This window comes from Psammomys obesus, unplaced genomic scaffold, assembly GCF_907164565.1.
Source record: "Psammomys obesus unplaced genomic scaffold, mPsaObe1.curated_primary_1811, whole genome shotgun sequence".
Classification (NCBI taxonomy): domain Eukaryota; kingdom Metazoa; phylum Chordata; class Mammalia; order Rodentia; family Muridae; genus Psammomys; species Psammomys obesus.
Window position 1 is genome coordinate 39,742,847 of NW_026587216.1, and position 1,456 is coordinate 39,744,302.

Below are 1,456 nucleotides of genomic sequence, written 5' to 3' on the forward strand. Positions count from 1 at the left end.
TATCTAGCTATCATTTATCTATAAGTATCTCTCTATTACCCATCTATCATCTGTTTTTCTGTCATCTATCTCATCTATTATCTATCTATCTGTCTCTCTATCTATCTATCATCTATCTATCTATCTATCTATCTATCTATCTGTCATCTATCTATCTATCTATCTGTCGTCTATCTATCATCTATCTATCTCTCTATCTACCTACCTTTCTCTCTATCCATCTGTCATCTATTTATCCACAATTCTGGAGAAGAGCTGTTAATAATAACCATGACACAACCTAAACATTGTCTTGTTTTCAAATTCTCTCCACTAAACCAATTAGAACATTACTTTTGAGGTTGGCCTCACTAAGGTTTTCAGAACCCAATCCGATGCAGCTAGATTATTTGCCAGAAAATAACATGAATGACCTCTAACCTAGTTCCTCACAGACTCCTTGTTTTTCTTTGAGGCATCATAAATAGGGCCTGTAGTATGCATCTTTGTCTTGGCAATCTGGGCTTCCACTCTCCTACCCAAATGGTTTATGAAGCTTCCAGGCGTCTCTAGTTTTCAGCTCTAAATTCTTCCACAGTCCTTCTACAAACCAGTTTAAAAGCCACATGATTTGGTTCATCAACACAACCACTCCTAGTGTCTTTTCTATATTACTTTTTCCATTGCTGTGTCCAAACACTTCACTGAAGCATCTGAAGGAAGGAACATAAAAGGGGAACCTCACAACCTCCTGAAAATATCTAACTTGTGGGCACAAATGTCAACCATTAAATGGCCATTTCAAGGGGCTCATGGATGATAGCTTGTTTTAGGACAGCTGCAGTTGGGCCTCTCCCCAGATTACATTCAACTGAGGAGAGCCTGAGCGCAACAGCCCTGGCCCTGGTGATTTTAGAGTGCTGTTACTGATGTGCTGGTAAGTTTGAATAGAGCAGACTCTGCCAAGTAATATTTTAATTGTTTCTACTTCTCCCTCTTCTTCTCCCTCTTTACCCTCTTCTCCCCTTTCCTCCTCTTCCTCTTTTATCCTCTTCTTTTCACTCCTTTGAAAAGAAATCCTATCAGATGATTACATTGCATTGTGGCTCACCCAAAATCACTCCACAGACAAAATAATTCTGTTAAGCACATGGTCAAAGTGCAAGTTTCCAATGCTCTCTGGAGAGAGAGAGAGAGAGAGAGAGAGAGAGAGAGAGAGAGAGACAAGAGAGACAGAGAGAACGCTGTCTGGCATATCCAAAAGTCATGGTATGGTTAACCTAAATGTGTCAATCATGGTGTGTACCCACAGTGCTAGAATTTATGATCCATGCCACTTCTTGTGTTCAGGGAGGTTTTAGAGCTGTGGCCAATCTACTGCCAAAGAAGAAAAAATGGAGAATACAGTCCCCTCCTATCATCCCATGGGGATCAGCCTAATCCTGCTCTTCCTTCCAGTCCTCCAGGTCCAAGCAGC